Source organism: Pangasianodon hypophthalmus, chromosome 29 (genome assembly GCF_027358585.1).
Source record: "Pangasianodon hypophthalmus isolate fPanHyp1 chromosome 29, fPanHyp1.pri, whole genome shotgun sequence".
Classification (NCBI taxonomy): Eukaryota; Metazoa; Chordata; class Actinopteri; order Siluriformes; family Pangasiidae; genus Pangasianodon; species Pangasianodon hypophthalmus.
Window position 1 is genome coordinate 3,016,381 of NC_069738.1, and position 13,004 is coordinate 3,029,384.

At 37.7% G+C, this 13,004-nt stretch overlaps 1 protein-coding gene across 4 annotated transcripts in view; it reads left to right on the forward strand.

Annotated features, from left to right (window-relative positions):
• LOC113523957 (RNA binding protein fox-1 homolog 3) overlaps positions 1 to 13,004 on the forward strand; it is a 201,556-nt gene that overhangs the window by 82,926 nt on the left and 105,626 nt on the right. The gene's annotated exons all lie outside the window — the stretch shown is intronic.

Consider the following 13,004-nt stretch of genomic DNA (forward strand, 5'->3'; position numbering starts at 1 on the left):
AGTGACGTCTCTGTTCCTAGGACATACCCGGTTGGCAGTAAAAAGCATTCAAAACAATAGCGAAGAATCATAATTCATGCATCTGGTAGGTTGATTTAAGGACAGAACGTCAAAAGGAAAATGTTTTACACAGAGTTTGACTTGCTCCAACTATACAATACACAATACAGATATCATCTGCATTATAGGAGCAAATATTTCACACCTTTCCTCTAAGAAAGTAGTTGTAGGCGTCCAAACTGCGATACACTTTCACCACTTCTCTGGTGTAAACACACACCGTGGCAACACGGAAATGATACACATCGGGTAAATCACTTCAATCACTTTAAGCTTTAATTCACATTCTTGTTTAAAGAATCCAGTAATTGATCCAGTAAACGATTGTTTATTGTTAATTTCTGTGTATATCCTGTTTGTTCGCTTCTTGGGAGATTAATAAATTATGAACTAATCAGCTTTACACTTCAAAATTGCGCAGCTGGAAATGTTTTAGTTGTTGGTGTCAACTTTGTTGTTGTTTTTCTCGATAATGTAAGTGATAACAGGAACTAAATTGTTTCATGGTTGTAACTATAATAACGCTAAAATGTAACTATAAATAGATTTTAAAAAGTATGATGTCATCCATTAATAAATAAAATTGCTGTGGTATTAGTGGAATAAAACACTTTGAAACATGCTGTCATTGGAAAACAATTAACGTTGTGGTAGTTAGATCACTCCACTTCATCACACCACCCCATCACTCTTTATTTTCTATAACAGCATGGATACCTTACATAAATAATGCAAAAGCATGTCAAATCTAAAGGTACATTGTACTATGACAATATTTATACATGTTAACCTATTTTTTGTCACAGTGCTGTTAGTATATTATCTCTTCTCCTCTCGCACTAATCATTAATGGAAGCAGGAAGAGTGGCAGCAACGCTTGACACTCAGTCTTGCAAAAAAAAAAAAAAAAAAGACTTGGCAAAGTGACAGCAGCCGCCGATGAACGTTGCATCAGGCGTCCCGAGACTCACTGAATTATCTACAAGAGCAAGTGATAAAAAAATATGTGAGATTTACTACATCATTAATGCACATCATCTGTCTGATGCCTGCACAACTGTGATGGAGTCAGCTTGTCACCCATTCCATATAATCAGTGTCACTTCTTTTAAAAAATAAATAAATAAATAAACACACACACACACACACACACACACACACACACAAACATGATGAACGGGATGTTGCTAACAGTGCTAATAGTAAGAACATATGTCCATATCACACTTATTATATGTTTGTGGTGATTTTCAGACCTGTGTATTGTGTGTATAAGGGGTTTTTATACACATTTCTCTGTGGAGAGTTGCAGGTGTGGGATCAAGGTGCTTGACATAGCTGCTGCTTTCATTCCTCCTTCCTTCTGCCTTCCATCCTAATTAAATTAGGGACTGATTAAGCCGTGGCTAATGCAGTCAGAACTGCGGCATGCTAATGTAATAAAATCAGTTAAACCGGTTAGCGTAATTGGCAGGAGTTGCAAACGCCAGGAGATTAGCACTAAATTATTTATTTGCTTAGCAGACGCTGCTCTGTAATGCGCCACGACTTCGCAATTCCATTACTTACATCAGCTGTTTGCAGAACCAATTTAGGCACAGAGTGATGTTCAAGGATACGACATGACAAGTGTTGCAACACCAACACCACACACACAAATTCATATATATACATGTCTCACATCTGTTTCACCAGAATTTGATTGAATGTAATGGGTGCCATTACTTTCCTTTTAAGATGTTGACCATATGGCATAATGTAGAGAAGCAGAATTTTCCTCACAATTTCGACCCAATTTGGTCACCTGCCAATACCTACCCACTTGCCTGATCTTATGCCAGCTAACAACCAGGGAGGGTAAGGCTAAGGCTAACATGTTCTTCCTCTGAGACACATGAAGCCAGCCATCCACATCTTTTTTCAAACTGCGGCTCAAGCATCACAGGGCAGAGTAACACACTGGCAGGAAATCGCTATCTGCCCTCTTCCACATACATCAGCTCACAGACTCCCTGATTGGCTAGTGTCGCTCGCTAGTGACTCCTGGCCACAGATGGATGTGGGATTTTTGATGACATTTCAAGGGAAACCTTAAAGGCTTTATGTAGAACCCTGCAAGTGAGGTTTCCCATATAGAAGGTTACAAGTACTTACAAGTAAACTTCTAGGAAGGGAAAGATGTTTGACTACCCATAGAACATTAGAGTTTTTCTTTTCTAAGACATATAACAGTTGTAGGGTTTGAGATTGAAACTTTAGGGGAAACTCTAAAGGCTCGATGTAGAACCCTCAACTGAGGGTTTCCCATTTTATAGAGGATTATAAGTGGAATATTTGAACATTAAAATTGAACAACTACCCAAAGAACCCTTGAGGAATCCTTTTCTTTCTAAGGCATAGAACAGTTGTAGGGTTCTACGTTGAAACTTTATGGTAAACACTAAATGCTGTATGTAGAACCAAACAACTGAGGGTTTCCCATTTCAGAGAAGGGTTGTAAGTCAAAAATGTTAAGAATTCTTAACTAAACGATGCTACATGGAAACTAATTGTTAAGTTCAGGCTGTGAAAGAACCCCTAAAGAACCCTTTTCAGTACATAGAAGGTAGAACTTTGGCACTCAGTGGACAACATGCTACTTTTTAAAAGAAAAAAAAAAAACACAGCTAGTGTGTGGACCTAACGCCATTTTACATTAGCACTGTCTGCTTGTCCTATGCATCCACTGAAAGTCAACTGTAATTACTCTGCTGCATTAGCAAACAAGCAGATGGTGCCCTGACCCAGTAATTACACACACACACACACACACTCACACACACACATCCATGTTTTTATTCTCATGAGTAACGAGGAAGCAACTCAAATTTTCTGATGCTAATGTTAGCGGAAGTGATTGGGTAATCCGTGGACTTGGGTGTCTGACATGATCTCTTTCATCGCAAATTGCTAATGTGCTTACGGGGCACTGTAAAGTCTTGGAAATTAAGTTTTGGAAGCCTCAGAAAAGCCCAGAGGCATTGTGTCTTAATCCTCGTATAACACGCTGGTCAGAATTAATGCCGTTAATCATTTGCCATCAATGCAAGGCTTTTGAAGTTTGCTTAAAGAGACATATTGCAACAGGCAGTAGCTGAATTCTAACAAGTGAGGGGTTTTATTGGATTTAATAAAAAAAACAACAACAAAAAGTTGTAAGAGAGGTAACAAGTATCAAACCCTACAGAAAGACATGGGTGATTCCACAATTGCGGTCCCATTTAGCCCTTGTAACGCTTAAAAATTCAACTTTATTTTTAAATAATTTTCAAAATCGAATCTAAGAAAGCATGTCTTTAACCAGTTAGAAGATGTGTTATCCCATCTCAGGCAAAAATACCTCATTTTTACAAGAGTTCTTTCGCTGCATTTTGCTCTTAAATGTGTAACAGGGTTGAGGTTTTAGCTTTGAATTAGCAAATGTGGTTGCTAATCCATGCTAATGACATGACGTGAGGACATTATCTGTAAATATAATATCAGCAGGACACAAATGGCACCCAGTTGTGGAATTACCCAGCATTATGATCAATCTTTCTCTCCTAGTTAACTAATGATAATGAAAATATATTTACTGGCATGAATAAGATTGAGGTTAAAAAAAAAGTCGTATGGAGGCTGACAATGTTCTAGTAAAATTGTTTCATTCTCTATTTGCATCTCACGGCTTAGTTTAGCAGCTCACATCTACAAATAAAATGCCACAACTGAAACCACACAGCATGTTTCATTTACTTCCTGCAGTTGCATCGATTCAGAGTTCAGTCACTTTCTTACTAGAGTTCACTTGGTAGCAGACTGAGGCCACCTCACTGAGATGCTCTTGGACCCGAGTGTAATTCTCACGTGCCTAAAGAACCACACAGAGGAGAAGAATACAGCAGGGTTCCATTCAAATGGACTAGACACTGCTGATGAGAGAGCGCACTTAGACTCCTTGGTTTACAGCTTGTGGTAGTTTGGCGTTTAACAGATTTCCATTGGGTTTATTACTCAGTGACCCTCCAGTGAGTCTCTTCCCTCATTGATCAGTTTGACCGCGCTCTGATTCTCAATCTTTGCTCCCTTCGTAGTTGAGCATAAAGAACAGCTGTCATAATCAATAACTTAAAGAACAGCAGTTACAATCAATAACGTAAGAGATCACGTATCCATTGATACATTGGACATATAAATAAAATATACATCTCATGAAGTGTGTATGGACTCGATAACTGTCAAAGCGTGAGTCAGAACGCTGCAGTGCAGGATTGTGGTTTAGGAGGCATGACGTGTGTATGCAGCTCTCGCTGATTTGACTGGCTCGTTGCCATCCAGGCCTTTGATTGGATTTTCAGCTTAAAGACATTTGGGCCAAGGTAAGTCGATACGTTATTTAAACTGCTCCACTGATTGTGTGCGATGTTTACCATTAGACTCCAGGACTCCAAACACTTGAGATGTCAGAAGTCAAGCAGAATGGGTAAAACTCTCAGATTAGTGAACATGTAGGCTCAATTTCCACTCGACAATTTTCCACCCTTGTTTGGAGAATGAGTGTTTCGATAGGGGTTATTTGTTTCTAGATTGCATTGTGAACAGGTGCTTTGTTAGCGAGACTGTTTAGTCGATTTTGTTTCGCTAAGCAAGGAACCTACTGTAACATGCCAAAGAACAGGACATCGATTAGCATGGGAACAGATTACTAACACAAATTGCAATCGACACTTGTTGACTTTAATTCTGACTTTTACCATTACAACCCTGATCCACTAAGCTAGGATATATTGGTATGATGTTTGAGGTTCTGGAGCTAAAAATCCTTCAGCAGCATAATGTGTTGGATTTTTGCTTTTCATTATCATGTGCAAGGTGAAATGTGTAGTGGCCTGACATTTCCAGGGTCTCTGGCTTTATCATGAGCTAATGTTACTGGTTCTGTACAGCTTGAATGTTTTCTCCATGACTTTGTGGGGTCCCTTCCAGGTTCTGCATTTTCCTCCCACCTCCTAAAACCATGCCTGTAATTGGATTGGCTATGCTATATGGCCCCATGGTGTTGTCTGTTGGACTGCTGTCACATTCAGGGTGTACTCCCATCTCACTCCCAGTGCTACGTTCTTTCCTCCACCTAACAGTGGCTATCTGGCAGCTCAAAACTTTGTGGTCTCTAATACACAATCTAAACTGATAAACTACCAACCCGCTCCATCCTTGTGGAAATTGTGATGACTAGCATGATAAGTTCACACCTTATTGAGTATCTTTTTCAGGCACTGTGCTTGAAGAAATGTTTTCTCCATCTTGTTTCTGCATTGATTGTTTAATGTGCTCACTGTTTCATTTGTGATGGCTAATTTGCAGGATAAAGACCTTCTTGCTGGCCCCAGGTCATCTTTTAAGTGGGCAGAACAGCGCCAACTGTTTACCAAATTATCAGGTTGCCAACTCCAGCGCATGCCACATGTTTTTTTTTTCTTTTTCCGCTGCGCTCAGCCGTAACAGCAGTATTGTTTGCATTAAGGAGCTGGCCAGGGTAAATGGAGCTGTTTTCAATTAGTTTTCAAAGTGCTTATCCCATTAAAGATAATGACTTATTGATTTAATGACAGTGGTACTGTTGGTGTGAGGCTCATTGCTATCATGACTCTACTCTCTTTCCCCACTTACTCAATTGCTTTCTCACTTTCTCCACATTCTCCCACTCACTTCAGTTATTCTCAGAGAACTTCTCTCAAATCTTCATAAAAGGTCTGACTTACTTTATTTTTTAGGAAAAACAACTCTTTATTGCTCTCTGTATTGTCATTCATGTCGTTTTTGAGATATAATAGCTGCAGAGTGTTTAGCAGGTGGAGCTGGCCAGGTGCCAGGGTGTCAGCAGGGTGCAGGGGAACGTGGCAGGAGGGAAAACCCTGATCTCATTGAGGATGTTCCCATGCATCACATTACTGCAGTACAGATGGGACATTCTCTCTCTCCCTCCCCCTCTCTCTCTCTATGCAGTGTGTACACATTCCTGCTTATCTTCTCCTCTACCTTCCAAAAAATTTAAAATAGTACCATTGCTTTTTCCTTCTCCCTTGCTCACATTCATTCTTTCATTCATTCATTCTTCACTTTCTTAACTTCAGAAATTACCTGCCATCTCTCAAAAGATATGTAATACTCTAGCCTGCTCCCTGTGAATGATCTAGTCAACATCAATGTTCTAGTGTATGCGTCTTTGTTTACTCTTAAAAGTGTTATAAAGGTTGTTTTTTTAGCCTACTGTATGATTTCTGAGTGGTTTCTAGTAGAGAGCTAGTCTATAGTATGTGTGATCTACTGCAGAGTGATCATAATTAAGAAGCTAGATTATGAATGATTGACTATACAGCCATATACTAATCTAAAGTATATGCAATCTACTTTCATCTCCATTAGTGGAGGTAGATTACAGTATCACAAGCATCACAAACCTCTTTTTCACAAGGTACTTGCTAGCTAGTCATTAGTAGGAAACAGTTTGAGGTATGAAACATACCAGACTCTCTGATACCCCGAAGGCCTGCTTATGAGAACATAAGCTCTATGAGTGATCTACGGGCTCAGGGGCACTATGAGTGATCTACCGTCTGACCAATCTATTGAAGAGTGGATTCCTGTGTGTGTGTGTGTGTGTGTGTGTGTGTGTATGTGTGTGTGAATAATCAGAATAATCAGCAGTTTGTTTTGCTAATGGCTGTTTTTCTCTTTCACACACCGTGGGGAGCTCTGTGTAATGAAGCGCCCACCTCCCAGACTAACACACACACACACACACACACACACACACACACACACAGACTTTGCTTGAAATGCTCTTTCTCTCCCTGTCTCTCTCTCCATCTTCATTGTCACTATATTACATTTTGATGATCATTATGGAAAAATATATTACAACATACACATCTATTGAATAATTTATAGCTAATATTAGCTAATGGCTATGTTATATCAGCTATATTGCTTAATATCTCGCTCTCTGTCTCTGTGGCAGAATAATTATCTGAGGAAGTATTAATAACGGCGAAAGCCTTGTCTAATTTTGACCCATAACTAAGGTGAGCAAATAGAATTGATGGGCTACAGGGCTGAGCGGTCACGCAGCGCTGTTTATCTAAGTGTCTCGTTGGTGCAGCGTGACTGAAGAAGAATTGGTGAAGTGACCTTCCACGTGTAAATGCTCAAGTGCAACAGTCTTAACAGGGCTAATGATATACTCAGGCCACAGCACCAGATCTTGAGAATTAGCTTTTAAAATAAGAGATTTTTTTAGTACAGCATATCAGTAGCTACGTTCCATCCAAGGATTTTTTGTGTAAAAAGGTTTAGCACATTGAATTGTTTACCGATATAGCTGATGGAAACGCAAATTATTGATAAAATTTCACGTTTCGACATAATCTTTTTTTGTTTAACTTTAGCATATAAACTCTCTTTCGATACTTCAAATGTTGTGAAAAAATAGTTTGGAAACAGTTTTTGTCAAGAAAAATGGAATTTGCAATTTGTTTTTTAAAAAAATGCAATTTGTTTTTTAAGGATGACATCATCACGCACACCATTTGTGCAAAGTATATATCTTTGTATTTTTTTTTTGTACGTGTGTGTGTGTGTGTGTGTGTGTGTTTGCGTCTGTGTGTGAGTTATCATTCTTCACGTCACCGAGTTTCCAAATCACAAATCTACCAGGAGAACCCAAACAGCAGCTGCGAGCCCTCACAGGTCTCTTCCTGCACTTCTCCTCCAGCGTGTCTCCTCAGCTCTGCTCCTGTGCGATTTTATTGTTATTTATGTGCTCATTCATGGAGCACGTTATTTATTGGCGCTAAGCAAGAACCAGCGGCGATATTATATTCCCAATTTTCATTTCAGCTTGAGCGCAAATAAACAAACAGGTTGTGCGAGAGCTGTTTTATGAGCACGCACACACACACACACACACACACACACACACACACTACTGAAAGTTTAATGGACTATGGACTAGCCACGTAATAGAATTACAGCCGGTGTGAGAATAGCAGAATCAGGCAATAGATCTCAAAGGCTATCAGTGCGCACACACGCACACACACACACGCACACACACACGCACACACACAGAAGAAATGGCAGAAATAAAGCACTTTGGATGGTAATACTTCGTGAGATCAGTAAGGAAGTGTGACAGGCGAACTGCAGTTTGGTGTATGCATTGCAAAGTGCTACCTGTGTATGTGTGTGTGTGTGTGTGTGTGTGTGTGTCTGTCTGTCTGTCTGTGTTTCAGTGTGATTCAAGATTCAAAGAACTTTTATAAATATATATATATATAAATTTGTATTGCACATGAAAAGTCCCTTATTGCACATGAATTGAACATGTGTTGCATATGCATTACACATGAAAGTGTGTTGTGGTGTGTGGGTTTCAGTGTTGAGTGTGTTTTGGTGTGTGTGTTTGTGTGTGTGTCTGTGTATGTTTTGATGTGTGTGTGTGTGTGTGTGTGTGAATGCATTTTTGTGCACATGTGTTTTGACGCATCAAAGCAGCATCTGGAGAATGTACTTGTGAATGTGTGTGTATGTGTAAGGGAGATAGAGAGGGAGAAACAACTATGAATGAAATTATGAATGAAAATTATATATAATTCTCTGTGAATGCTTATTAACATATATAACATAGTAATAAATCATGTATTACTGTGTAATAAAGCAGCCGAACGTTTGGTCTATATACCATCAGTCAGTAAAACACAACATAGCTCTACATCATAACATGTTCTAATACACTACTGAAATATCTTTAATATATCAGACTCCCGATCATGTAAAACACACACACAGAAATGGAGGCTGTTTCGGTTCTTTGCTTAATCTGTGCCTGTTCTTTTGTGTGTGTGCATGCCTGCATGTGTGTGTGTGTGTGTGTGTGTGTGTGTCTGTGACCTTGACCATTAGTGCTGTGCTGGACAGGAGGAGAGGAGGGGGAGTGTGTTTTTGAGCTGAGGTGTCCATCAACACTGGGGTTCAGTTGATTATTGATTAGAGGGAGAAAAAGATTGTGCACGCTGTGTGTGTGTGTGTGTGTGTGTGTGTGTGTGTGTGTGTGTGTGTGTGTGAGAGAGAGAGAGAGAGAGAGAGAGAGATGATCAAGTATCTGAAGAGCACAGAGCTGTATTCAGGTGATGTATTACATAATAATAAATGAAATGTTACTGTGATATATACACACAAATATTTGGATTTTTAAGACTTTCTGTGCTGTTTGCCTCACTTCCTGCTTCCCTAACCGCATAACCCTTGGCACACTGACAGACAGAGAAAAGACAGAGAGACAGACAGAGAGAGAGAGAGAAAGAGAAGGAGGGAGAATGGGGGAGAGAGAGAGAGAGAACAGGAGGGGTTCAATGCGGCTTTAATAATCCGTGGCAGAGGCTAAATGAGCCATTCTGCAGTAATCTAACACACACACACACACACACACACTTCTCTTACCATCTCAGTATCTGAATTATTAAAAGTGTTGTTTTCCCTGATTTCATTGCTGCAAGATGAAATGCTGCAGTTCAGCTCAGAAGAAAACCTCATTCTGTCTGTATGTCTCTCATTCTGATTAGAATAGAACAATATATTGCAAAGCAGAATAGAGTAGAATAGAATAGAGGAAAATAGGTACAGTAGAAGTACGTAGAATAGAGTAAAACTGCAAATATAGTAGAATTGAGTAAAATGGTGTAGAATATATTGGAGTACAACAGAATCAAGCAAAATACAGTACAGTAGAATAGAGTAGAGTGGAGTAGAGTAGAAGTGAGTAAAATAGAGTAGAGGAGAATAGGATGGAACACAATAGAACAGAATACAATATGAGAACAGCGTAGAATGTGATGGAATAGTATAGAACAGAGTACAGTAAAGTAAAATAGAGCACAGTAGAGTATCAGTAGAATGGTGTGGAGAATAGAATTGAGTACAGTACAGTAGAAAAGATTAAAGTGGACTACAACAGAATTGAGTTGAGTAGAGTGGAGTAGAGTAGAACAGAGTAAAATAATGAAGGGTAGAATAGAGTAGAGTGAAGAAAAGAGTAAATTAGAGTGGAGTACAGTATAACTGAGTAAAATAGAGTGGAGTACAGTAGAACTGAATAAAATAGAGAAGAGTAGAATAGAGCAGAGTGCAGTATAGTATAACTGAGTTAAATAGAGTGGAGTACAGTAGAACTGAATAAAATAGAGAAGAGTAAAATAGAGTGGAGTATGGTAGAGCTGAGTAAAGTAGTGCGGAGTACAGTAGAAGTGAGTAAAATTGAGAAGGGTAGAAAAGTGACAAGTGGAATGCAGTCGAAGTGAGTAAAATAGAGTAGAGTGGAGTAAAATAGAGTAGTGTAGAATACAGTAGAAGTGGGTGAAATAGAGTAGCATGGATTACAGTAGAAATTAGTGAATTAGAGCAGAGTGGAGTACGGTAGAAGTACATAGAATAGAGTAGAGTGGAGTAAAGTAGAACTGAGTAAAAGAGAGTAGAATGGAGTAGAGTAGAACTGCAAATAGAGTAGAATAGAATAGAGTGGAGTTCAGAAGAACTGGGTAAAACAGAGTAGAGAGGAACACAGTAGAACTGGGTAAAACAGAGTAAAATAGAGTAGTGTAGAGTACAGTAGACATGAGTGAAATAGAGTAGAGTGGAGTGCAGAAGAACTGAGTAATATAAAGTAGAGTGGAGTAGAATATAGTAGAGTGGAGTACAGAAGAACTGAGTAAAATAGAGTAGAGGGGAGTACAGTATAATTGAGTAAAATAGATTAAAATAAAGTATAGTGGTGTACAGTAGAAATGAGTAAAATACAAGAGAATATGGTGGAGGACAGAAGAACTGAGTAAAATAGAGTAGAATAGAGTGGAGTACAGAAGAACTGAGTAAAATAGAGTAGACTACAATACTGTAGAACTGAGTAAAATAGAGTGGAGTATAGTAGCACTGAGTAAAATAGATTACAGTGGAGTACAGTAGAACTGAGTAAAATAGAGTATAATAGAGTAGAGTAGCACTGAGTAAAATAGAGTATAATAGAGTAGAGTAGAAGTGAGTAAAATAGAGTATAATAGAGTAGAGTAGCACTGAGTAAAATAGAGTATAATAGAGTAGAGTAGAAGTGAGTAAAATAGAGTATAATAGAGTAGAGTAGAAATGAGTAAAATAGAGTATAATAGAGTAGAGTAGAAATGATTAAAATAGAGTAGAGTAGAAGTGAGTAAAATAGAGTATAATAGAGTAGAGTAGCACTGAGTAAAATAGAGTATAATAGAGTAGAGTAGAAGTGAGTAAAATAGAGTATAATAGAGTAGAGTAGAAATGAGTAAAATAGAGTATAATAGAGTAGAGTAGAAATGATTAAAATAGAGTATAATAGAGTAGAGTAGCACTGAGTAAAATAGAGTATAATAGAGTAGGGTAGAAGTGAGTAAAATAGAGTAGAGTAGAAATTAGTAAAATAGAGTATAGTAGAGTAGAGTAGAACTGAGTAAAATAGAGTATAATAGAGTAGAGTAGAAATGAGTAAAATAGAGTATAATAGAGTAGAGTAGAAATGATTAAAATAGAGTATAATAGAGTAGAGTAGCACTGAGTAAAATAGAGTATAATAGAGTAGGGTAGAAGTGAGTAAAATAGAGTAGAGTAGAAATTAGTAAAATAGAGTATAGTAGAGTAGAGTAGAACTGAGTAAAATAGAGTATAATAGAGTAGAGTAGAAGTGAGTAAAATAGAGTAGAGTAGAAGTGAGTAAAATAGAGTAGAGTAGCACTGAGTAAAATAGAGTATAATAGAGTAGAGTAGCACTGAGTAAAATAGAGTATAATAGAGTAGAGTAGCACTCAGTAAAATAGAGTATAATAGAGTAGAGTAGAAATGAGTAAAATACAGTATAATAGAGTAGAGTAGAAGTGAGTAAAATAGAGTAGAGTAGCACTGAGTAAAATAGAGTATAAGAGAGTAGAGAAGCACTCAGTAAAATAGAGTATAATAGAGTAGAGTAGCACTCAGTAAAATAGAGTATAATAGAGTAGAGTAGAAATGAGTAAAACAGAGTAGAGTAGCACTCAGTAAAATAGAGTATAATAGAGTAGAGTAGCACTGAGTAAAATAGAGTATAATAGAGTAGAGTAGAAATGAGTAAAACAGAGTAGAGTAGCACTGAGTAAAATAGAGTATAATAGAGTAGAGTAGCACTGAGTAAAATAGAGTATAATAGAGTAGAGTAGCACTCAGTAAAATAGAGTATAATAGAGTAGAGTAGAAATGAGTAAAAAAGAGTAGAGTAGCACTCAGTAAAATAGAGTATAATAGAGTAGAGTAGCACTGAGTAAAATAGAGTATAATAGAGTAGAGTAGAAATGAGTAAAACAGAGTAGAGTAGCACTGAGTAAAATAGAGTATAATAGAGTAGAGTAGCACTGAGTAAAATAGAGTATAATAGAGTAGAGTAGCACTGAGTAAAATAGAATATAATAGAGTAGAGTAGCACTCAGTAAAATAGAGTATAATAGAGTAGAGTAGAACTGAGTAAAATAGAGTAGAGTAGCACTGAGTAAAATAGAGTATAATAGAGTAGTGTAGCACTGAGTAAAATAGAGTATAATAGAGTAGAGTAGCACTCAGTAAAATAGAGTATAATAGAGTAGAGTAGCACTCAGTAAAATAGAGTATAATAGAGTAGAGTAGAACTGAGTAAAATAGAGTAGAGTAGCACTCAGTAAAATAGAGTATAATAGAGTAGAGTAGCACTCAGTAAAATAGAGTATAATAGAGTAGAGTAGCACTGAGTAAAATAGAGTATAATAGAGTAGAGTAGCACTCAGTAAAATAGAGTATAATAGAGTAGAGTAGCACTCAGTAAAATAGAGTATAATAGAGTAGAG